We start from the raw sequence: 25238 nt of genomic DNA, 5'->3' as shown, positions 1-25238 counted from the left end.
CGCATAATTATTTATTTGTACCCCACTAACATTATACCATGATTTATGGACGATCAATCCAAACATCACTTTTCTAAGTGAAACAAAATATACTTGAATTATACATTTTACTTGGCCAATCATTTATTTGTCCACACTATATGATAGATTTGAATTCAAGATCCTCATCACAAATTATATCATTGAGCTCTAATTCATATCAAAGATATCGTTGACGGTAATTTAATATCGTCCAACAAGACATAACTTATTGAGATCTCTTCATTTTTTCAGGTACCTAAATCTTTTCCGAGATTTTATGAAGTATGTCAATGTACTCTTTTATAGCACTTGCTTCGTTATCATGACCATATTGATCATTTGCTCCTTCCTTCTTTAAGGAATTTTATAGTTGAAACCGATTGGTATAGTTACGCTTTCGGCGTATCATAAACTCTGTCCTTCAAGGACTTCAAATTGAAACATTTGCAGTTGAATTATATCATCTGGTCACATTCATCTGGCAATTGTTTTGCAATATTATACAAATGAATTATCTCTTGAACTTTAAGTTCACATATTTATTTAACGAGGATCTAGATAATTCATAATTAACCTCACACATAATTTTCAGCTGTCAAAATCATCTCTCCCCCTCATGTTAGAAAATTTAACATTCATCCCAACCTTATTCGGGAATTTATTTTTCTGCGTGGTGGAGCAATTAAAATCATAACCGCACATTCAACATTTTAGATGAAAATTATTTAATTCATACATGTGTTGGTACATGTTAAATAAAATTATCTCATACCAAATCTTATTTGAGAATTTTGTTCTCGTGACCATTATTTAGCTATAATTAGAGGCATACAATTTCTGCTAAATCAACCAACACTATCAATATAATTTCATAATTTGAATTTGTGCTCTTATTTTTAACAATTCGAGCAAACAACCTTAGAAACACCAATTTGTAAGTTGACACGAAAGCACATATGATCATCGCATAGATGCATCTATCATATAGTTGTAAATGATCCACATAGCAGATGAATGGGCCCATATTCACCTTTTTATATGTTCCAAAAACTTCAGGGGATTACAATCCCAACCTTAACTAATACAATGATCATTTTATCAAGAGAACAAGCAACACAAAGAATTCTCTAAGAATCTTTTATTTCTTCATCATATAAGCCACCTGAATTATCAATTATATTTGCATCACATTTAAATCAGAATGGTCAACCGTTCATGACAACTGATCTTTATTTCAGTACACTTATAGTTTACTTTTGTATGTGATTCCATCAGCATGCCTATGTTTGTGTGCAATAAACAAGAGTAAAAAAATGAATTTTTTACATAAATATTTATAATCTATTTCGATTGTAGTAATTTAAAGATATTAAATTTTTTCATAATTTATAGTCTCAATACTTTTTTTCAATTCATCCGAAACTTAAAAAATTTCTTTTGAGACTTACTACAACCCCATAGTATTTCTTTGATAATAAAACAACATATTAGAGCTTGCAATTAATTTTGTGTACTATCTTATTCCATGACACCATCCATATGGTGAACATCTCCTTGATGAGAAATTATAACATTATTGTCATGGTTAAAAAAATAAGAGAATATTCTCTTCATATTATTTTCTATCTTTTATTATTATTTTATTTTATTTTTATTTTCTTATTTATATTCTTTTCTTATATAGTCATTTAACGTAAAATCATTATCATACATAAAAAAAATTGTTCTGATTTTTCAAATTATTACGTATTATTGTAATCATTCTGTATTGTATTTTTCATTTTTTGATGCACCTCTATTACTATTTTTGATTATTCTATTTATATTTTTTATTTTTGTAAAAGTTATACTTGTATTTTTATCCAATTATAATTTGTGGTAAAATTAATGTAGATTTTATTTTTTAAAAAGTCATAAATAAGAAAATTAATTCACATACGCTAGGTTTTAGATATAAAATTAATATTGCAAAATTGTTACATGGGAAACAATTAAGTAGTAATTTATTTAATCAAAACAATACAATTTACAAAATGTTAAATTATTATTTTTATAATAAAATAATTGTAAAATATTTTAAAGTGATTTAGAGTGTAGTCATTATATATCATATTGTGTTGTGTTATATTTGTATCGTATTATATTGTTTTAATGAATATAATATTTGAATATACTGAATTGTTCTCTGTCGTTACATAATGTCACATATTCATAATTTGAATGATAAACTTATAAAAAAAAATAGGGTACAATATAGAGCAACTATGAAAATGTAGGGTAAAAGATAAAATACAATTATTAAAAAATACATAAAGATTAATTGAAGAAAAAAAATTAAGGTAATGAAGCAATCACACCAAATCGATTGTTACATAAAATACATATTTTATTATACATAAAAAATTCTTAATTTATACAATTAAAAATCAAATTATACAAATCAAATTAATAGCAAGATTAAGCATGACTATAGTTGCAAATTAAAATTTCCATAAACAGTAACTATAACATTTAATTTGATTTAAATATTTGTTATTCTCACAATATCCCCTATTTTTTATGATTTTGTTAAAGAGATCAAGAGTGCGCAAATATTAATTAAAGAATTAAAAATGCTCCCATGATAATTTTTGCCCTAAACGTCCTTACGCCGTCGTTCCCGTTCCCGCTTAATTTAGCCCTAAAATCGTCCTTGCGGCGTCGTTCCAGTTCCCGCCTCCTCAACTGTATCCTCTCTTCGCCCGGCAGGCCGGCACATTGTTTTCTCATACGCAGTAACAGGAAAACGGAACGAGTACGGGTCGTACTTCGCCGCGCGCCGCCGTCAACTCCATCACAGATTGGCTCCTCAGTCTCTTGTCGGGAACAATGGCGGGACCGGTGTAGTAGATCGGCAGATGCATGTACTGTCCATGTGCATCCTTCAATTAGAACTCCGGTTACACCTATTTTCGATGTAATCCGTTCCAAGGAGTACTTGGATTATGAAACACTGCCGTCAGAAAGGGTAATTACGTAATTTACTGTGTCAATGAATTCAATGTTTTTGTGTATTTGCTGATTGGTTGTTCAGGGAGAAGGGTGATAGAAAAGTGGGCATGGTGTTCGGAGGGGGAAAGTAATAGTGAAGTTTTTGAGGGATTAATGTGAAAAGCATTATCGAAATTCCTTGGAGCTGTAAAGAAGAAAAAAGGTTGGTTGTTCGATCGTCAATTTTGCTGTTTTACTACTTTGTGATAAACCTCCATTTTACTGGTCGGAATCTCATAAAATAAAAACTTTAGATATTTTTCATAGAAGGAGGATGGGACTACCTTTGAAATCAAGAGAATACTGGCACCCAATCAAGAAAGAATCACTTTGGACGATTAGACTGAGCTTCCTCTTTGTATCTTTTTCGAGCTAACGACGAACTAAATCTCTAAGTGATAGTAGTCCATGAAAGTATCTTATCTTTTCCGTTCAAGAAATTGCTTTTATAAGAAGGACTAGCTACTCTGCTGGAATTGATGTTTTTGGGAAATAATAATTTTATTAGCCTACAAAGATTCACACCTTGTTTAGATTATAGCTACCAAATCTTGGGTTTCTCTTTCGGCGCTTCAGCTGGAGTAATGACAATGGAAGTGTGATTCATTTTCAGTTGCTTTTTGGGAATGTAAACTAGTAAGGGGATCATTTGTTGAGAGGTAAGATCAGCTTGATACTCAGGGAACTTGCTATGGTTTCAAAGGTGGTGAAAAAACGGAGCTATATGTTGTGCTTCCGAATACCTTGGCTCCTTTCATCTCTTTGGACTGTTGATAGATGAGAAGATAAAGGTAATCATGATCTATTCTGTAAGTTTACTTGGTTTGGTTCCACATAACTGAGGTGAGTTTGACTGAAAATAGAAGATACAAAGACAACAAGCTACTCTCTTTCTCTACAATGAATTAAGTAGATCATTCAACTAGAATGCAAAATGAATGTCCAATTGGTGACCACAATGGCACAACATACTCCTCCAACCCCAAGAATGAAATAAAAACAAAAGGAAGTCAAAAGTAATCTTTATCTCCTGGCATAATTTTGTGAAATAATCTTTTAAACTGTCCTGGAGACTTTCCTTCTTCCCTTATCAAACCTGACTAAGAGCATTGATGGAGTTTAAAAAGAAATAATAGCTGAAGTAGTGAACTAGAAGATAGAAATAACCGTGAAGAAGCAGGGGAGACGGAAGAAAGAGCAAGATGAAATCCAATATATCTAACTTGGGGATCTTGACAGTTTACATAACATTCATACTTAAATACATCAAATTTCTTACCTAAGAGTTTGTAAAATGTTGTTTCTGCTGGAGTTCTAGCATGTACAAATAGATATATTGGTGTGTTACCATCACCACTAAATGTATCAACACATAAAGACAAGGAAGGGGATGGCCTAGTAGAATAACCCCCTCCACCTCGAACAATGAAGTCAAGGATTTTCAATGGCATCAAACAAGCATTAAGTGGTGCTGGTCTATTTCATACATCAGCAGCGAAAGCTAAAAATAGAAATGGAGAGGAAGAGCTAAGGATCAAAATAGGTTGACTATTTTATACTCATCTATACATGAAAAGTTTCGAAGGTCTCTAGTAAAGTCTCAGCCTCCCTTGTGTATTTTACGCCAACAAGTAAACAAAAGTAAACGGTTAGAAACTTCTTTTTCCTCATTTTTTGTTGCTTATTATTTTATAATCTTATTTTATTTTTCCTTGTGTTTTTATTGTAGGTATACAATGCAACTTAGTTTTCATGTAGATTTATCCTTCAACTTGTTGATGCATAACATTATGTAACGATGAAAAACGATACAATCTACCAAATTGTTAAATTCATTAAAACAATATATGACGATACAATACAAATGACACATCATGAAACAATACGTAACAACCATCGAAACAAAGTTTAAGTCTATTTGGGGTTTCAAGATCAATGTCTCAAATAATAGTACGAAGTTGAAGGATCTCTCGAATCAGTCAAGTTTTCTCACCCCAGTCTTTCATCTATAGTGATCTCTCATGTAATCTGCCCTGCAACATGGAAGTCAACCTCAAATACAACAACATACCTAATGTTTCCACAAATGATCGGGGGCGGGGGTGGGTAGAGTATATGCCAGCTTACCAATAGTCTCACGACTTCAATAAAGCATTTCCTAACAGCTTGATAAGGTGTTCCTCTATAATTTTGTCTAATTGGCTGCTCAGTTATTTAACTTGGCTTACGCATATGATACAGATGCTTGTACATTAGAGATTTCTGATTCTATTGATCAGTGAGAGGACCAACTAGATCAGATTATAAGGGTAGATGCACGGGCTGTATGTTAGCGTTAACATTTTCATGCTTCTTTCTGGGGTTCTTTCCTGATAAAAGATATCAGATACTTTGTATCGTACCCTCAAAAATATCTCTCTGTGGAAATGGATGACTAGATTAGAATGTTACCTTGCAGCCCATCTTGCTGGTTTGTTGTGGAATCTCATGTTCAATTAGAACAACGTTTTGCTTTTCCTAAGAGTGATCCTTCTCAATAAACACTTAAATGTTTCTTATTCTTGGGTTAGACATAGCAGGAAACCATGGTCAGTTTATTTTGAATCCATTCTAAAGAGGTATGCAAATCACTTCCATTGTTTGTTTACTCTCATTTTTTTTCCATGTAGCCATTGTTTGCAACAAATTTTTACGTGATGGGAAATAAACTGCAATATTTGTGATGAAAGACAGTGACTTGAGGGTGTATTCAATCGTTACAAATGTCAGGTGGTGGCTTTGACAAAGACAGTATTTGGAGAATACTCAGTAGTTTATGAGATTTCGAAGTGCCTATTCAAAAGGTTATATGTAATCTTTTATGCAGGCATAAGCTAGGATTTAGGTAGAGTAGTCTTCACAAACTCTTAACACAAATTAGACTTGTTATGCAAAGTCTCACAAAATTTCAATGTCTATACCATCTTAATTTTGTGCTATGCTAAGTCGAACTCTTTCAAGTTGTCTCAGAGATAAATAAGTAATGTAAGAGAATTTAATGTTAGCACCGTGCTACATTTCTTGATTCTTCCATCGACTATATGTGTGCTTAACCCAAGTATTTCTCTTCAGTGTTGGTTGGTAACATGGTTTGTTTCTTTGACCTTTCAAAATAGTTTATGGGCCGAAAGTTAGTCTTGATGTTCAGTTTTGGTTGCCCCATTTGCATTTTGAACAGGTCCAAATCTAAAGAAGGCAAATGGGCCTAGAAATTTGGTATTGAATCACTGGAGCTATCCTAGGCCAGTAAGTGTAGAGTGCCTCTTGATAGAGTAGTAGGTAGATGGGGCTTTTGCAGTGCATGTGATGCAGCCCACAATTCTGGAGTCTTTTGTTGCTTTGGGCAGTGTTCCAACTTCTCATGGCTCAATGAAAGAGATCTAAGATACTATATAGAGAGAGAGACAATGATTTATACTCATTGAATGGAGTGGTCACAGATCATAATCCACGTTTTAAAAGCAGTGTCACTTCCCATAAAAAGAATAGACTATGCAAATTGATAATCAGTAGGCGCATTTTTTTAGTGCAGCCACTGACGGTAGAATCTAGTAGTATTACTTTTGTTCGTCCAAACTCCAGCTTATCCAAAGAAATATCCGAAAAGACTTCACGCAATTTCTTTCTCTCTCTGTAGAATTTGATGGCTGCAAAAGTTTCACAATGCTTTTTAATTCTTACTCCAATCACATTATGTTCACCAAATTTATGTTATCAAATTCATTTTTGTTATTTTTTGGACAACAAAAAACGTCATTTTTTCTATTAGGATAACAAAATTATAACTCTAGTGTAGCATTTTGATTCGGAATATAGGGAACACATTTAACATACTATATCATAATCATTTCAAGGTAGAGCTTTAGTGATTGAAAGTGAAAGTAAATAAGCAACAACATTTACGTTGAAATTATGATATAACTAGACTTTGTAAATCATTATAGTATTAAATGTGAATATTTGTTTTTGCTCTTCAATTAGCTTATAATTCTCTTGGAGAGGAACACCAATAATTCGGCGTGGTCACGGCATTGTAAAAGAAATTTGATTACGATTGTGTTATCAGTTATGAGTTAAATACATTACATTATTCAATTTGATATGACATGTAAAATATGCATTAAATAGTTGGATAATTTTCCTGTCATTAATAATAGACTTTAAGAAAATGTATTCATAAATTGAATGACCTTAACTTTGATTGCAAAACCCAAGAAGATTATACATGCAACTGTTGATGTGTGAAAATAGCAAAAGGCCTCAATAGTTCGTTTTTTCCAAGGGAAAAATGATTAGACACGCCGAATTTGTTGACAATTTACGTGAGATTGCCAACAGAACCATTAGCTAAGCGGACGCCATGAAATCGATATCTGGCATTCTGTTCCAGTCCCTTACTAAGATTTTTGAAGCTCTTATATTAGATAATTTTTCGATTGCTACATAAGTCGTCATTCATTTATTAGGAAAAGAAGCTACTTTCTTTGATACCCCTTTATTGACAACGAAGAGGGAAAATATGAAGGACATATAATAATCTTACATAGCTGTTAATTATTTTATCTGTGTTACACTTTTTATATCTCTGAATAACCATTTTTAAAAAAATAGTAACATCACTATTTATATATTTCAAACATTACCTTTGATTATAAAATTTATTTAGCTAAACATAGGCATGGCCTAGTGGTATTGATGACATAAATTTTGATTTATTCTCATTGTTTTTTGTATTTGTTGAAACAAAACGGTTAAGAGCTACGATTGCTTTTGAAATTTGTTAGGGGTTATTGACCTTACTTTTTTTTAATATATATATATGTAGCCACCAGAATTTATGGAGAGGGGGCTCCAGTCTTTCAACTTTTTAACAACTTGTGCTAACAAACAAAGCCAAAGCAATAAGGCAAAAGCCGACACGATCCTTTTTCTATCAATTTTCATCTAGTTATTTCAGTTGGTTTTAGCTGTATGCTAAAGATTTTAATAGAGAAGTCGATTAAACGACACACACATTACTGCTCAAAAACGGGTAAAGCTAATCTTTTATTCTTTAACCTATTGCATTCACATGAAAATCGTAGATAGATAAAGATATATCATGAATAGTCATTAGATGGTTACTTTATCGCACAAAACTGGTTAAACAATAAATCAATTCAATTTTAACTAAGTTAATATTTCTTGAACTCAACGAAAAGTAAGGATTATTCACTACTAAATGTAAATGTTTGATAGTTTTAATTATAATTAAACATCGACGAACAAATAGTTTAAACATTTAAAGAAAAGAAAATGAGCAGCTAGTTCCTTTTTAATTAATTGAGACATTTGGTATCTAATCAAATTTCTACTCTTTGGTTCTATTGTGTCTTTACAAACCGTACCCCACCTCCTATAATTGCCTCTTCTAAATCCCACTTTGTCCCTTCTAACTTTACACGTGGCATATAATAAAGTATATATTATATAGTATTAATTAGAATCTCCCTACATAGGTTGCCCTTTTTGTTTCTGTTTAAAAATTTGTTCTAGTCTAAGTATAAATTCCTTATGAAATTTATTTTAAAATGTCTAAAAAGTTTGAGTCCGTCAAGATGATTTTTAGATGAAAATCAAATTTTAAATTTGGTAACTCCATGTGCTGATTTTTCAATTTTAATCTTATAAGAGAAATTAATTTTAAAACGACTAAATTGATAAAAGTGAATAAACTTTGAGTGGTCCTTAAATGAGTTATCTGTGTGCACCCCGTGTAAGACTTATCACTCTGATCCGTCGAATCGTAGCTTTAAACTTTGAAATAATATATATGAAAAGTTAAAAAGAACATAATTGGCATATATGAAAGAATAAGAATAAAAGACTGGACCTAGAATCAAATATTCTATGGAATATTGGTCAGTAATTGAATGTGCAATATTAAATCTGAATATAATTTTTGGATATTTTGTAAGAAGAATAATTCTACCATCTACATCAATCTTAATTAATAATTATATCGTGGGAGATGTTTCGTTGCATGATAGACAAGTAAAATGTTAAAATGAAATAGACATATATCATTAAGATTAAATGGGATCTTTCACTTTACTTGAATAGACATATCATTCATTACATTATTAATATTTATGTGTATAAAATAAAATTGTCCAATTTGTTTTTTTTTTCTTTTTTTGACAATGATAGATCAGTACTCTCAAAGCAAAGTGATTATGTAAGCTAAGTTATGATCCCTATTTAATATTCTGAATTTAATCTCCATCGTTTAATAAACTTTTTTTTACAACATATTAGATTGTTTGGGTCCCATGTACGATTAAGATAAACTTACCTTTTTTCAAAATGCAAATTCCTTCAAATCAAGATTTTGTTCCAATGAGAAAGGATCTGAAACTATGTATCATGACGTTTTATTTGTTATACAGTTCGAAAAATTACCTACATATTCAAAGTCAATCATGATTATTTTTGTTGTCTAACAAATGTTAGTTTTGTCTAACAAAGAATATGTTTAACTTAAGAAAACCATGCAAATATAGATATATAGGTATATGTGTAAATTCCATACCAACAACCGTACATAAAAATGTTGTTAAAGAATGATAGTATTGACAAAAAGTCTCACAACGATGGTTAATGAGATGGGTAAATTCCTTATAAGGCTTGAACAATCTTTTGGGGTATGAGTTACACTTAAGACCTAATTTAACAAGATTAAATTAAATAGTAAATAATTAATTAATGCCATAAAGGCAATCAACCACAACCATATTAAAAAAACCAACCGCTTGCAAAATACTTAAAATCCTTAATATAATGTTAATAGGCTAAGATAATTAAGGTAATAAATAGTTTCAATATAATTCTTATATTTTTTAAGATAATAAAGATATTCTATCAACAAGTTAATATTTACAAATTGTATAATAAAAAGTATTACTTTTTCAATCAACTTTTATTTATTATGTTGCGCTTTTCAAAATTTAATTAATTTGACTAATTTTCAAAGTTAATTTAAATTACATGAATTGATCAATATCTTAAACAGAAAATTTGAATATTCAAAAACTATATTTAAAAATTTGTATAGAAACAATTTTTTTGCATATCAATATGATAAAAAAATATGTTAAAAAATTATGACAATTAAAAATAAATCAAAATAGTTATTAAATAGCATGAAATGCTAGTTATGGAACTTAGTTTTACATGCTCCCAGCCTCTCACTATTCCACCAGTCATTATTTTTCTAATTTGTAGAAAAAAATTAAAAATAGTTTAACAAACTCTTCCACCTTACCAAATCTACCCTATAATGACAATATTTTATATGTGCATGCAATACATACTACACAACATATATTTTTGAATGTGACTGAATATAATATATAATATAATTAAAGCACAGATAAAATGACAGATGAATAAAAGAAAGGGATGTTATAAATTTGTTGTTATCTTTTCAGAAGTCATAGAGAGAGTCAAAGGTATGGAGGACTAATTATCTACTATGCTGCCATGCTTTCTGTTTCAGTATTTTTTTTGGTGTTTTGCACATTATCATTCCCCTCTTTACCATATTCACGACATAGTAACTTATCTATATCCCAAGAGATGAGGTTTCATATAAATAAGATATGGGCAATTATTTTCTTTTTATCGAGCTAGCTAGGTCGCTTAATGTACATGTAATTGATAAAAACAATTCATTATCACGATTGAAAATTAATTTTTTTAGAAATAATTAAATGTGTATATGTAATTATTTGATAGCTTCACGTCCAAGTATAAAAATATTAGAATTGGAACAAGTGCGCTATTTGGATGCTAATTATACGAATTTAATTTATATATATCGGGCTATCGCTAGCATAAGATTTTTTCACGCAATAAAGTGATATGTTTATAGTTAAAATTCTTTAAAATATATAATTTGTAATTGATCTTGATAATAAAACATGTCATCTGCTACCACGAGTAAAAAAGTAACCTTATATTGTAAAAATTATTCTTAATCCACGGATATTAGTTAAAACTAAGAACACATGTCACATGCTATGGACCCTAAACCATCATCCAAAATGCTCCCTTGTCTCCCCCTTAATCTCGTTTAAAATGTATAATCCTGCATTTATGCTAGGGTTTGTAGAATTTTCAAGGGACACATCCAGCACCTAAACCTTGTTAAAATATATATTATCTTTAGCTTTTAATTAATTAGGCAAAATCTTAGTCAAACACTTAGATGCATGCATATGTATATAACTATGAAACATTCAAATCTTGTTCATTTAATGATTCACTAATTTTAACACAATTGTTCCTTCAAAATCACCTAGCTGGCAATTCTGCCTCACATGCATGCTTTAAACTTTCTCGTAGTTAAGTTTGTATTAGCAAGGAAATTTGATTAATTAGCGCATTGACATGTTTATTTTACGTGTTGTATCACTCTACCAATAAAAATCTTTTGAATAATATTCGATCCAAATTTCAAGCCACTTGGACATGACACGATTATAATTTTAGAGACATATAAGGAGAGACAAGGGACGGCCATGTTGAGTGTGAACATGGCTAAAATCATGATAAATTAAATCAAAGGCCACATTGAGGATAGCTAGGAATATAGATGATTGCTAGATGAAGTACAATGTACAAAGAAAATGAATGGTAGTGATCATCTTTATATCCATATATTGCAATTATATACTTGTTAGAAATAACTCCATTGCTCATCTGTCATTGTACACATGAATTGTCATTTCGCTTGATAGATGTTTGAGAATCGTTAATATTGAACTGTTGATATCAAAGCAAGCAAGGGTCCCAAATTCGAATAATATTATCGATATCTTTTTTTTTAATCAAAAGTAAATATTCACGTGCTTTAATCATTAAAAACAATATAATCGCATTGAATGAGAGTTCGCTAATATCGATCACAACTTAAACAACTCAAAAACACATCAAATTTAAAGACGCGCTTATGAAATACTTTCTCATCACTCAGCAAATTAAAATGGATTTAGAAATGCAATGCAAATTGATTCTCTTAAAAATTTAAGGGCACACTAATGCCTATCTTAGGAGAAATTTTTTTGCAAACCTAATAAAATTAGATTCTGAACAAAATGAAATAAATTAATGACATAAATTAAATAAATTAATTTAAATTGTTAGATGACACGATGACGTAGATAGTTAAATGATGGGTAGAGGGAAGAGACATGGTGCATAATCTTGGGGATTTGGCTAAGCCAAGGCCCTTACCCTAGTGTCGGAAACTAGGCGTACAAGAGCCCAAAAGCAAACAAAAATGTAGTTTTAAATTAAAACTATATATTAAAAATATAGATATGACAGGTCCTTCCTGTTACAAGTAATGTAATGTATATTCATTTTAATCTATAGTTAATTCCAAAGTAGAAACCAAATCCTTGCTATATCCATCTGTCTTATGTTTCCTCTAGGCCTAGCTACCCCGACACAGTAAGCTGTACAGCATCTATCTTATAGACATTGCCTGCTCTAATTTTACATTTTTCAAAATTTTATTTTTTTTATTATATATATATATACCATGTTGTGCTAATAAATTAGTTTAATGGACTATTACAATAATGCATTAACTATATTGTCTAATGACTAATTTGACTTGTTATATAAATCTTGTTTAGTTTCCTATGGTTTGGATAATAAAAAGCTACTAGTTCATTATTGATCTATATTTCCCCTTTCTCCACCTATAATTAAGAGGGGACGCATAGGGTTTATATTTATTCTCTAAATTAAATGACAAATTGTTAATGTAGGTGATGTATGATTGTATGTTATACCACCAAAAGCATACCTTTAGAAGTCATTTACATTTCTATTTACTATATATGGTATATTTTAATAAAATAAAATTAAACTGTAGAATAAAAAATTTACGTTCATATTTCTCCAATATATCTCTATTTTATGACGTTTCCCTTGTTTGCGATAGTCCAGGTCATGCGACGCCAACGTCAATGAGAAATACAGTGCATTTGTTGTAATTGTGTTTTTCACTATTTTTTTTTTTTTCAAAGGTTCCCTCAAGGGGCTTCAATAGATAAGTCAAAGGAGCATGGAGGGGGGTGAAACCTGACCTCCGCATTACAACACTAGGAGTGAGGGACATCCTTACTCTCTAACTTATCAAAATAAAAGGAAAGAAAAAAAAGGAGGAGGGTTGCTCCTTGTTACATAAGCTTACAAAAAAATCTAAAATTCATAAACGAGAAGCAACCAAACAAAATTTAACCGGTGTCGAATATGAAGTTTCCCTTCTTCACTCGAATTCTAATGTTGGGCTTGCCAACTACATCATTATTCAAGGTGGAAGTAACCTTGGAAGGAAGATTTATGGCCTCTGTGAAGAAGGTAGTTGTTTTGCAATGTTCAGCCATATTAGCGAGCAAATCAGCGGTAGTATTACCTTCTCTGAAGGTGTGAATGAAAGAGAAGTCACCAAGTGAACTCATGGATTGAAATAACTATTTGTTGTGAAATATAGATTTAAATAACTTTTTTAAAAAAAAACAAAAAATGCAAAAACGTCCTAAAAATCACGTGTAAAAATTATTGTGCAAGTATTGTCACATCATGATCAACATACTTTATAAGAATTACTTATTTTTACATACAAAAAATACTTTTTATCAAACAAAATACCCGATATTTTTAATTATGTAATCACCCCCCCTCCCCTCCCCAAAATTTTTTGAATAGATATATATAGTTGAATAATTCTTCTTCTTGTTGTAAGAATTACTTTATTTACTCTTGTCTAGGTGCAATAGATTAAAAAACTGTGTCACCATTTGCCAAGTTAACAAAATTTCCGTAAACTTAAAAGACCTCTAACATTAAAGTAGAGTAAAGCAAATTTGAAGTATTTTATTTAGTGGCTCAAAACCATGCTCTATTATCAGCTGTCCACATTATTAAAAAAAATGGTCATTTCTAATTATTTATCAACTTATAACAACTCCAAAGAGAATTAGTTTCTTTTTTTTTGGAAAAAATCACATAAAATAGCAAATTATTAATTCAAATTAAATGATATAAGTACAGTTTCATTCAAATGTAACCCTTAGCAAATAATTGCAATTCGCCTCTCCTCAGAGAATTTCGCTCGACATTCTCCTGATCTCGCTTGGCAATCTCTCTCACCTCTATCACTTTGTACAAACACAAATATATAAATTATGTTTGCGTTTGTATAAAACGAGAGAAAATTGTATATATACATACATTTTCGATCTCCTCTCTCCCCAAAGTATCTCACTCGCCACTCTCAATCATCTCTCTCACTTTATACAAACACAAATGTATAAAATTGTGTTTGTGTTTGTATAAAGTTAGAGAAAATTGTACATACAAATACAAATACACATTTTTGTCCTATATACCTTACAATTATACAAGTACATATCTTCCGCTGCCCAGTTATCTTTTGTGCTTCTCTCTTTCTTGATTTATACAAACACAGATTATACAATCTCTCTTTATACAAAAGATTATACAATTAATTCATCTGTATATGAATATTGAAATATACATATTAATAGTCATAGCAAACATAAAAATTGCTACGAAGCGCAATTATACAAACTATAGCTATAAATATAAATGTAATTTTTATATTTGCTGAACCTAAAATTTACTTTATTTTTTCTCATTTTATACCTACAATTATCTTTTTTTTTTGAAATTATAAATATGTTTGCAAAATTCTAAAAAGAAATCTTAAAAGTGTATTAGTAAAATTTTTCTTCTCAATTATGATTTTTTTAAAAAATATTAAACTATTATAAATTATAATTTATCGCATATTCGAATGACGAAAAGGAATATATATTAATTAAAAATTTTATAATGTTAATTCTAAAAAAAAATATCAAAGAATCAAAAGAAATAATAATATATACATATATAATAACTAATATAAAAGGAAGTGAGTGCTAAATGCTAATTGATTATTTTAATACTCCCATTATTTGTTTGAGCAGATAAAGGAGTGTTGCCCTTTATGGTGGGTCAAAATTGAAGGTCTCGATGACAAAAGACCCTGTCTGATACCAACCACAGAAAGTCATGGCAAAGTCACCATCTTTTTTAACAAGCCCTAGGGATAAACAAATCCCATTTTATACTACTATAACAAAGCAGCAGATAAAAAGGGTTGGTTCAATAAAAAAATAAATTTTTTATTTTTATTACTTTATTTTTTATATATTTTTATTTTTTAAAAATTTAATATTTTTAATTAAGAAATGGAAAAAATATTAGTATGTTTTAAAAATTAAAAAAATATCATAAATTTTTTAAATTTCTAATCAAATTTTCTGGCCATGTAGAAGTATCCGTGGGTTACTAATTACTTTGCAAATACATCTTTGTAATAGTACAACAATAATTTATTCATGGCCAACACTGAAAAAATGTTATTATCTTTCTGTTTATGCTGCTGCACCCAAAAATACTTGCTATAATCTAAAAGCTTGACCGAACATCTCTAACTTTTAACATAGTTGAAAATATAATCAAAGTCATTTAGCTAAAGTTTTTTAAAAAAACTTAGTATTAAAATCATGTTTGAAGTTGAAATAATGGAGCAAAAACATTTATTTGAAACAAAAAAGTAAAGGTATAAGGAAATTATTAATGCCTCGAGCCACACGACCAACTAATTGAGTCAATTCGTTCAAACCATCTTTTTATTCCACCAACTGACTTTGACACACAAGAATCTTACATTAACCCACATTGTCAACTAAAAGTCCCCTTTGACCACGACAATTAGCAACATAATTGTGATCATGTTAATTACGTTAACCAAAGCAAATATTTCCCCTTTAATTATAATATGATTAAGCAATTAGTTAGGTATGATTACACTACTAGCTAGGGTTTGGAAGCATGTGGGGAAGGGACATTGCATTATATGAGGAATTGTTTGTTTGAGAATGACCCTACAAACTTCATTGTGCTTCGTGTTCATTTCACAATCTTAATATGATTGGCCTAAAAGCTTATGTACGGACATTTAGTTAGATTATGTAAAAGGCAACAAGATCCCTACTATTATCATAACGAGGCTTTTGTCCCTTTTTTTTCTTCTTTCTTTCTATGGCTAAACCTTTTTCTTTTTTATTCTTTGAATTATTTTAGTCTAGTAGGTCTCTAAACATTTTGGTGAAATTTGGATCTTGTATTGTTCAAATGTAGCGTCAGGTTGCATAGCTATAATTCTAACGTGGAAAGTTCTTTTTTTATTGACTAACATACGTAACACCAAAAGCTAATTCGTCAAAAATAATGATGAGAAACCAATTATATTGTGTAAATAATTATTTTAAGAAAATGATTTTTGAATTTTATTACATTCAACATCTCACGTTAGATTAGGATGAAATCTCAAAACTCATTTGAACAATTTTACTTTAGGAATTGAGTAAGGTCGAAAGTCATTTAAAACTCGGTTAACTAGGTGGGAATCTAAGTATTTCATAAGCTTTGACTGTGGTTGTTAATTAATTAGTTATATATGTGTAGATCGATAATCTTCCTTGCAAATCTTGTGATTAACAGTTGTTAGTCTAATGTTGATTTAGTGGAATCTCTCCTTGTCTTGTGGAGAACCATTCAAATTGAACAACCTTTGTGGTCCTACGTTAATTGAACTGTATTGTCGTGGTTGACTGATTGCTAATCCTTTCAACGATAATTATGTGGCTGAATTATATGACAATTTGTCTTGAAATTAAAAATTAATCAAACATCGACACGTTCAAAACCATATTTTCATTTCTTTATTTTCCCACAACTAATTTTTGTGCGATTAATCATTAACAATATTAAGAACAAACAAAGACTTAACTATCAAAGCCAAATTCTCATTAATCATGTGTTAATCATAATTATTTTACTTAATTAGTCATTATCAGTCGTCATCATTACATCCTGCGATGCTCATTTCCCATATAACTAACGAAAATTGTTTTCTCCCGCATATTCGTGAGAGTACTAGTTCAAGATATTCTTTTGGTTTATAATTTTTTTTTAAAAATAAATAAAATGGGCTGCGCTTTTACACTATCATTGTTATCCATTGTATTTTATTGTATTTTTACATAATATTTCAAAATACTATTTTATCCTTTACCTTAATTATTTAAACATAGTCAAGCCTCCTACCCTATAATACTTAAGGATATTTAAGTAAATTTATAAATTACAATACATTACGATACAATAAAATTAAACAATTAAAATGTTACTAAATAACAACAAACAATATAATCTACCTAAACATCGTATCTACCATATAATAGAGTACAATACAATACAATATATTATGAATAATGGGTAACAGTGATCCAAACAAAGTGTTATATATTGAAAAGATCTCTAGAATTAACTTTTATTGATTCGAAATCTCTAATAACAGTTTGACAGTGGTCCATGGACGTGATACCAAAAATAAAAATAAAAATTATTATTAATTTGATCCAGTACTATTTCAATGAACTTCAAATTGACTAACGATAGGCAAGAATATCTCAAGGCTAGCTTCATGATTAGCATATTTCAAAAATTCACTTTATTCTAATATTCCAATTATTTCCTTTAGTTGTCCAACAGTAGTAGTTGGGAATATAAACGGTAGTATTCTATTTTACCATTTTGACTATCAAAATATCATTGAAAATAGAAAATAAAAAGTGAAAGAACCTTTGTAATAATTCGTCTAAATAAAGATTTGAAGGGACAAACTTATTGTTGTTCATTAATCAAGTTGGTAGAGATGTAACACTGTTGACTTTAGAATAACAAATTATGAGATTAATCAAAGTGTAAAGATATGACATCACGTAAAGTATTTGACATTAACAAAATCACTTTTATGAATACTATACAATATATACTCATAATTTTTAATAGGAGTAAATTCTTTACGCCTATGAATTCTTTATCAACATTGTACGGTGTGGTCACCATAATAATTCTTCCACTTTTTTGCTTTAATTTTGAGCATCTTCACACTAAGTTTACAACATTATAACTTTAGATTTAAAAATAAAATTGTCAAATTAGCCTTTAGGCCTATCTTACAACCTAAAAAGAACTTAGGATTCTATTCATTCATCAAGTAGGTTTGAGGGTATTTCCACCATTGCAATTATCTGATTTCCTAGGGTCCACGTCGAATTTATCTTTCACACACCATATCAAATTAAGTTTTGAGTCTAATGCACATATTCAAAATCGAGCTAGAAAAAATCAAATGATTCACCAAAACTTGTTTTAGAAATAACCTATGATTTCAATATTTATTCATAAAACTTTGAGGAATAAATTCAACCATAAAATTAAAGTCAAGTCATGCTTAGTGGGGTTGAGGGCTAACTTAATTATTTTATGATCTCCCTCATGACTTTCAAATTAATTGAGATGAACGGTTCAAACTTCATTGTGGCATGACATTATTTTCTTTCTCCCCTCCCTCTTGGATTTTTTTCAATATAAAATAAATTAATCTATGGAGTTCGTTAGGTCATTTTTTAAAGTCCTTTTGAATATATTATGTGCTTTTGATGAGTCTTCTTAAAATTAATTAATTACAAAGTCTTTTCAATTAATTTTTAAAATTTCTTCCTTTTTGATATAGAGATGAAGTGGGCTTTTAGTGATATCTAATAGGCATCAATTTCATGATAAAATAGACGAATGTTCCATGAAAATATAAAGAGGTATATATGTATGTTAAATGCATCTGCGTAGTCATTCTTAGGGAATAAATAATTCTACGATGATTTACACGAATCTCTCTTCTTTTAATTTTGTGATATATAAAATGAATTAATCTACCTTCATTATTAACAGGTGGTTGGTTGTGATTTGCTTTGATTTTGGTTCTCTTTTGGAAAATGAAATGTGTGGTAGGATTTGATTTAGGGGTAATAAGTTTTGAAAAAATAGTTAGAAATTTAAAGAAAGATGAAACTCATCAATAGATAGAAAACATCTCAAACACATTTTTAATTAAATTAAAAAAAAAAGTTTAGAAAGATAATGCATTTTAAAACTTTATTTGAGTGGAGAAAATATATATATATATAAGGAAATTACTTACTGATTGCTTTCTTTTGTCTACAAAGTTTGAACAATAAAAGTTTTGTTTAAGAAAGAGTTCTTATTTTTGTGAAGTTATAATTAATTTTTGATTTTAGTTGAACAAAACGAACAATCAAGTGTACTTTAATTTCACGTTAATTACTTAATTGCCGTAACTTTGTCAAGTCTCGATCAATATTAGATGCCTAACTTTGTCATTAATTTTTTAATGATTAATTAATAAAAAGTTATTTAATTAGTTAGTCAATATACCGGTGAAAATGATGTGAATCAGCCAATTATACAACTAGAATTATAACTTTTTTGTAATAGAATTTCCTAGTTTCCTTTCACTTTCTTTGAAGCTAAATATGTCTTTAATTAATGCAGTCAATTACTTTTTTGTCATTATCAACTACACTTTTTAATTAGGCCTTAGTTAGGAAATATCATAGCTAATATTAATTAATTAAAATACACAATTACATGTATGTTGTTGTATACAAACTTCGTCACTCCACAGCTTCGTAAAATAAATTCCTGATTTGGTATGATCTTAATTTAGATCACAAAAATAATGGTGATCATTATGTGAGTACGGAGTTAAAAGGGTAAAAAAAATGTCAAAAATTCCAAAAAGGCACATCAACTTTTTAAAAAACCAAAATGGTAAAATCGCTCACGATGTAGCGACTTTTGCCTTCTGAAAAAGCGAAATCGCTGCAATAGCAGCGATTTCTTAAATTTGCTTTTTTTAAAAAAAAAATTAAATAAATCGCTCCACACGGAGCGATTTTCAAAATAATAATAAAAAAGTTACTTTTCTTATAAGTCGCTGCAGAAGCAGCGACTTCCATTAAGTTTTTTAATTTTTTTCTTTATTTAAAAAAAAATTGGTTCAATTTTTTTTTTTAAAAAAAAATCATTGACAACGGATTTTAATTAGTTTTTTTAAAAAAAAAATCAAATCGTTGTAAAGGCAGCGATTTACACTTAATTTATATATTTTTTTTGAAAATTGAATTAAATCGCTGCAAAAAAGTTTAGCCGATTAAATTAAGTTTTCAAAAAAAAAATGAATTCTTAATTAACACATTTTTTGGGACTGATCTTTATATGTGTTTATAAAATGAATTCTTAATTAACACATTTTTTGCTTTACACTTAAATTTTTAATTTTTTTTTGAAAATTTAATTTAATCGGCTAATTTTTTTTTACAGCGATTTAATTCAATTTTCAAAAAAAAAATTATAAATTAAATGTAAATCGCTGCCTTTACAGCGATTTGATTTTTTTAAAAAAAAAAAAACTAATTAAAAATCGCTGGCAATGATTTTTTTTTTTTAAACAAAAATTTGAATCAATTTTTTTAAAAAAAATAAAGCAAAAAATAAAAAAATAATAAAAAAATTAGTGCAAGTCGCTGCAGAAGCAGCGACTTATAAAACAAATTTTATTTTATTTTTTTTGAAAATCGCTTCGTGTGGAGCGATTTGTTCAATTTTTTTTAATTTTTTTTTTAAAAAGCAAGTTTAAGAAATCGCTGCTATTGCAGCGATTTCGCTTTTTCAGAAGGCAAAAGTCGCTACACGGTGAGTGATTTTACCGTTTTGATTTTTAAAAAAAATTAATATGCCCTTTTGGAATTTTTGACAATTTTTTTTACCTTTTAACTCCGCACTCATCATTATGTTTCATAGAAAATTTAGTCTCAAAGAAGAAAATAATACATCTTGTGTTTGTTAAAATGAAAAAACCTAGTAATGATATGACTAGACTTTGAAAAACTAAAGTCATTTGGACAATTTGTGAGAAAATCGTTTTGGAAAAAGAAAATGTGTTGCATTACTTTCTCTTTGAAATATACGAATGTTTCGTGAGTAAAGGATCAAGACGCGTTAGTTAATTAAAAGTAGTTGATAACCATATATTAAATGATAATAAAATTAATTTCAAACTATTTAAGGTTAAGTCATCAAATTTATTTCAATATTACGTGATAGGGTTTTTTCTGATTAGTTCAATATTATTTCAACACATTTGAATTTGATTGAAATATCACACTACTTAATATGCTATACGAGTTTGAATCACACGAGGAAATATAATGCAGTAAGCACAGCTCTCTTCGATAAAATTTACTCGTTGCCTTCGCTAAACGTAGATAATTCAAAAGAAGCTTTATTTAACAAAATTAAAATGTACTTAATTAATATTATTCTTTATATTTTTATTACTCGATAAATATTTAAAAAGATTATTACAATGAAAAAGTAATATTCCCTCGATCCTTTTTTATTTGTCATGTTAGCTTTTCAAAAGTCAATTTAACTAATTTCTAAAGTCAAATTAAATTACATTAATTAGATATTTTAGACAAAAAATTTAAATATTGAAAATCTATATGAAAATTGCAATTTTTTAATAAGAAAATATATCTTAAAAAATTAGTCAAAATTCTTATAATTTAACTTTAAAAATAGAAAGAATAAGACTAAATTATAAGTGTACGAGTGGTTTTAGGACATCTCCAACCCTATACTCTATTTTACTATATAGAGTTCTCTATTACTTTAGACAACCAACTCCAACCAAATTCTCTATTTTACTCTTTAAAAAATAATTTTTGTCTCTCTCGTCAATATTATATTATTATTCCTATTTTATTCTTATTTTCTTAATTCATGATATAAATTATTTATTTCTTTTTCTCAATAATTACTTTATATTATTCTCATGTGATACAAAAAATTATTTTTTCAATTTTTTATATAATTATTATATTTTATTCGAAAATTTTAAATACCATAATTAAATTGCACAAGAATACTATATAATATATAAATTCAAATAAAAGTGAAATATGATTAGATAAACATTACATAATTACACAATTTTCGAAATTCTTACGTTACTCTCATAAATGCTCTATTCGTCCATTAAAGAATTTAAAATGATTATTTTTATCCTTGATTTTATTATGTCTAGCTAAAAATTGTTCAAATCGGAGATTTCATCTAACACCATTTCTGTCGTTGGAGTTGGCGCCTCTATGACATCTTGAATTGGTGCATTAAGATCATGTTCATTCACATTATCACGTTGTGTAGTATAATATATGTAGTCATTATATCATGTAGCACTTTCTTTGTCCAAAAATGTGACGGACTTGCAATATTGCAAAATTTCGAATTCTCGTCCAACATCTTTTTGACATGGTTCTTGTTTTATTGCGAATTAATTATTATGTTATTATTATATTTTATGTTGTATTTAAATTATTATGTTATGTATTGTATTGTTATCTTGTATTTAAATTAAATTTTCATCTTACCATTTTAGTTTTGTGTATTTTTTATAATGAAAATTAATAATAAAATTTTATTATTGGTGAAAATTATAAAAAAAATCATTAATTTGAAATTAAAGTAGTGTATATTAAGTAATATATTTTTTTAAATACTATAGAGAAAAAGGACAGATATACCCCCCAATTATTGTAAATGGTATGCAAATACCCTTCGTCATACTTTTGGGACATTGGTGTCTCTGCCTTCATACTTTTGGGACATTGATGTCCCTATCGTCATACTTTTGAGACATTGGTACCCCTGGCGTCATACTTTGGGGACATCGGTGGCCCTAGCCCCTTCGTTAGAGTAAAGGACATATATGATCTAATTTATGAACGACAGGGACACCAATGTCCCAAAAGAATGACGGAGTGTATCTGCATGCCATTTACGATAGTTCGGAGGTATATTTATCCTTTTTTTCAATATTACATTATATTTAAATGACTTATGAATAATAGATATTTAATTAATGAAACTACATGTAAAATAATATGTTAATTGTAAAATAATTGAACAATAATAAAATATTAAAAAAGTAAAATAAAGAATTGAAGAATTATTATTCAACTCTTTAAATTTGAAGAATAGAAAGTAATTTGGAGGTGAATTGGAGTGTGCGTTCTCAATTTTACTCAAATATAGAAAATGAAAAAATAAAATACAGATAAATTAGAAGATGGTCTCAGGCGGTTTAAGAAACCGTAAAAAATGCGGCTTTTAATTAGCGGGGGCCACGGACGGTTGCGATTCTTGCCACGTCTTTATAGTATTTTCAGGTCCGTTACGAATGTGGAGAAAATATATTGGCTATTTATTCATGCTCTTATCATGCCATTATAGTGATGCATCATCCAACCGCTTTATTGATTTTTGTGCAACTTAGAACGTAAATTCGTCATTTTTCTACAAATCAAACGTTATTCATGTTTGTTCCTACTACTTTTTCACACTACAAATAATCAATTCGTTATAATTTAAATTAGGAAACAACTGTCATCAACAATCTGAAATTGTATTGAATAATATTCGAGAAAAGAGTCATCTGGAAAATTTAACGAATTAGAGGAAATAAACAAAAGTAAATTACAATTATAAAATATTAATGAATATTTAGAAGTTCAAATCTTTTTTTTCTTTTAATTTTCTCATTTATTCGAATTTCAAAGGTTATTAATAGAATGTTTTCAAAATGGAATATTTTAATTTTTTTAGTGATATATTTGATCGCTGGAAATATCAGACAACTTTAATTATCTTAAAAATTATGGAATTTTTATAGTTTAGATCTCTTTATATATATCATATAACTTTTCAGATATTCATGATATCTTTTAAAGAGAGGATTATATAAGCATGCAGATTTTGGGATATAGTAATCTCCAAGAATCCTAATAATTAGATTCGTCTTATAGAGTTTCACAAATTTTTAATGCATATAACAACTTGTTCACATTTGTTATATCGGGATAAAATAAGCGCATACACCTTCTTCTTCTTTCAAAATTCAAATGTGAAATTATACTGAGCATTGATGATTTGGACTTTCTTGCAATTTACAATTAATAAATGATTATTTTGACATAGATGATATAATAATGTATCTCATGAGTATACAGGATTTTGAGATCTTGATTTCTTTATGAATAAAATAGAATTTTTAAAAATATTTAAAATGTCTCTTTAAGATAAAATGTATCACTTTTTCTATATAAGCATGAACTAGAATTTAGAATAGACTAGTCTCCAATTAAAATTTCGCAAAATTTTGATATCTAAAGTAACTTATCTACATTGATGAGATCGAGATAAAATTTACATAGATACTACTTTAAAAGATTTCATTTTTAGAATTTCTTAAGCACGTATAAGATTTGGATTTTCTTACGATGTATTCGATCGCCAAGAGTATCACGTGAAAATTTTGATAAAAAAATTAATTTCATGACCTCGTTATCATTTATATGATTTCAACATCATGATCTCTTTATGTTTACACTAAATATTTTCGGATATTTAAAATTTCTCTAAAGAGAATATGTTATTTTTAGTATCGTTTAAAATCTACTTATTTAAAAAAGCTCTTTTGAAAATAAATTTTTAAAAAGATTTTTTGAAAAAAATAATAATTTGCATCTAACTAATTCATTTGAAAATTTTCTTTTAATAAGCAACTTCGGCTAACCTAATCTTTTTCAAAAAACACTTTCAAATGTCGCATTACAAAAATGACAAGTATAAAAATGCTTTTAATATAAAAATTATTTTATAGATAGAAATTGTTTGAAATATCTATTATTTAAAAATTTAATTAAACATTTTTTTAATTGATTTAAAATGTACATATTTAATTTTTCGTCAATAGTATGCATAGATAATTAAAAATTCAATTAAATAGTGATATAATATGTCATTTAGATATAACAAAAATATTAAATGTAAAGTAATGATAATAAACGTAAAATAATAAAAAAAAAATATAAAAATAAAATTCTTAAAATGAAACTTCTATCAAAGTTATGAGATATATTAAATAATTATTAAGAGATTTATGGGTATTATGTAAATATGAAAATAATATTTTGTCTTGTAAAAATACTTTTCTACTTCTGCTTTTTTTTTTTAAGAAAATATAAAATTTT

General features: G+C 28.4%; 1 long non-coding RNA gene across 1 annotated transcript; it reads left to right on the top strand.

Annotated features, from left to right (window-relative positions):
- Nucleotides 1–2549: 2549 nt before the first annotated feature.
- LOC114076029 lies at nt 2550–6094 on the top strand. The gene is made up of 2 exons (XR_003576279.1): nt 2550–4699; nt 5721–6094. It is a non-coding gene; the product is annotated as an uncharacterized LOC114076029 (long non-coding RNA).
- The last annotated feature ends 19144 nt before the right edge of the window (nt 6095–25238 follow it).

Source organism: Solanum pennellii, chromosome 2 (assembly GCF_001406875.1).
Source record: "Solanum pennellii chromosome 2, SPENNV200".
In the NCBI taxonomy this organism is placed as follows: domain Eukaryota; kingdom Viridiplantae; phylum Streptophyta; class Magnoliopsida; order Solanales; family Solanaceae; genus Solanum; species Solanum pennellii.
The sequence above is the reverse complement of the archived record's forward strand: the minus strand, read 5'-3'. Positions and strand labels throughout refer to the sequence as shown.